Source organism: Gobio gobio, assembly GCF_949357685.1.
Source record: "Gobio gobio genome assembly, chromosome: 21".
NCBI classification, from domain to species: Eukaryota; Metazoa; Chordata; class Actinopteri; order Cypriniformes; family Gobionidae; genus Gobio; species Gobio gobio.
The window spans coordinates 43,304,860-43,307,677 of record NC_137117.1 but is presented as its reverse complement, the minus strand read 5'-3'; positions in this window follow the sequence as shown (position 1 = coordinate 43,307,677).

Sequence of the window (2,818 nt, the reverse complement as noted above, 5' to 3'; positions counted from 1 at the left end):
GATTAAGTTTAATTGATATATTGTCCTAACCGACCCCTAGCCCTAAACCTACCTGTTGGTAACCCTGTTGAAATATTTAAACTAATTTAAGTAATTAAGTTTAAAATGGCCATGCCTGCTGTTTTGATAAAAATAAGGTGGAAAAAGCTTGAATCTGGTCTCCTCTGTTGGAGTACAGTTGGCTAGATGGTGCTGTCACAAAAAACGAGGGTCCTAGAAATGCAGTCCTGAAACGGCTGCGGCCCTAAAAGTGCCGTTCTCAGAACGTCCCCACTGGTGTCAAAGATGTCGCCTAGACGGGCTTGATGTGGAGTTCTTTAAAGGTCCCGTTTTTCCTGATTTTTTGAAGCTTTGATTGTGTTTACAGTGTGCAATATAACATGTGGAGGTACAATTTTGTTCCTTGGGGAACAAAGCGTATAACTGCACCTTTAAAGGTTCACAATTGGCCCTTAGGGTACAATTTCCCCTACAATTAACCATTAGCAGGCAAGTTCGGTCCTAGTGAGCCGATGTCCTGCAGAGTTTGTCTCCAACCCTGAAAGACATCTATAGAAGCTCTTATTGAGAATTAACAGAGGTTTAGATGTTGGTTTTATTGAAAATATTTGGTCACCATTATGGTGATCAGTGTTTCTTTTAGTTGGGCAGTCTAACTCTTGGCTTTTTTTATTCGAGTATGTTACAGTGTTAACATAACACATAAGCTTTTCAAATCAAAAGAAGCCATAAATAAAAATTGTCATGAAGAAAATTGTACTGAATTCATCACTGACTATAACTATTAATATATTATATTCACCAACAATACTTTCTTGCCACAGATCAGGCATTCTGAATTTTGATTTTTAAATACATTCTAGGGGCAAAACAGTTTAGGTGCACACAGATATCAAGAATCAGCATATGAATCTCAACAATGGTGACATACTTAATGCTGCAATGCATGCTGGGAGCCATGAATTTTATATTGTGGTGGCTTAGTAGGGTTGGAGCTAAACTCTGCAGGACATCAGCTCTCTAGGACCGAACTTGCCTACCCCTGACTTATAGGTACAAATATGTACCCTTAAGGGTACCACCCCAGTGACAAGCCATTGTACCTTAAAAGTTACAATTTTGTACTCTTTTTTTTGAGAGTGTATCTGTATACCGCTGTTTTCACTGTCCTAAAAAACGGCTTGACGATTTCCTTATTCTAAGAAGTCCCTCCTTCAGAAATACGTAACGAGTTCTGATTGTGCCAGCGGTTCCCGTGTTGTGATTGGACAGCAGCTTAGCGTTACCGGAAAGGTCACGCCTCTTACCATAACGGGGAGATGCATGCGCTCTATGTTATTGTAAACATGTCTATATTACCGTAACAATTTGAGCCACAAAGGTGATTTGACTCCGGGATGAAAATAACAGCGTCTCTACTAATGCAACACTTCCTCTTCTCCACGTGGGAGAGCAACAAGACCACGCCCTCTTTGCTTCTCAAAGATGGATCAATACCAACTGGTTTGTCCAACTTCATATCCAGAACACGCAAGTACCGCAGTTTATAATGTGTGTTTGCAAATCGCCTTTCTGAACGGTCTAATGTGGCTAAAGCAACCATTGTCTCTTACTGCATTTACAGAGACCAGAGCTTGTTATTTTTATCCTGAAAATGCTAAGCCTGTACAATTCAGAAAATCACTTTTATTACTTCTTAAAAATAAAACTAATGACATAGCTCTGATCTCTGTGAATACAGTCAGAGACAATGGTAACTTTAGCCACATTAGCCGTGCTAACAAGCACATTCACAAAGGCAATTTGCGTACATTCACAATATATAACACGCATGCGTTACTTACATGTTCTGAATATGAAGTTGGACAAATAGTTGGTATTGATCCATCTTTGAGATGCAACTTTTGTGCAAATCCTGGGTTTTACTGACCCTCATTTGCAAAGCATCCCCATAGATTCACACAAACATGTTCTGTAGATGTGATGGAAGGACCTAAATAGGAGCAAAAAATATAATTTTATAGGTTATATAGGTTGGTCCTCTGAAAGTCCGGCTAACTTTATGGGAATGTAGAGAGACTGAGCACTGAACAAGATATGTTGCAGCACAGTCCCAAATGAAACGTCCCCATCTGATCAACAGGGAATCGTATGAGAATGTACTGTTGCGTCCCAAATGTCCTCTTTGTACCGTTGCTGTGTGACAATAGAATAACCAAAATGGAACGTCCCCCTAAATTCATATAAGGAACCTTGAACTGCAGCGCTTTCATAACCAAAAGAGGATGCCTCAATTTAGGAATATCCCAAATATTGTATAAAGGAACATTGTGAAAGGTTGTGAGAACGTCCCCTCCTACGTGGGACATCAACACTCATGGTAGGTCTGTCTTGAAACCTCATAAATTATCAGAGATGATGAATAGGAATTACTTCTGGAACCCTGCAGTTGTGCTCAATTGGAGTATTTGCTCCATAATTTTCACCGCATGCCTGCAAGACGTCCATGTCCCAGTAACTCCATTTGTAAAATCAATGTGCAGGTAGTTATCAGTTTTACAGCAAGAGAGCCTTATTTGAATCCAGATAGCAGGTAAAACTGCGTGGCATCAGAAGTAGAGCAACATACACTTTTCGGTTCCTTCTCACAACGAATTCTCCAGAGTTAAGGTTTGACAATCTTGATGATCATCTATTAAAGTGAAGGAAGCATGTCTAAAGGAAGGTCTTGTGCAAAAGAACAAATGCCACCTGATTGAGTCAATCTTTTAAGGTCAGGGTAAAAGAGCCTATAGGCAGAAGGTCAAACAGTCATTGC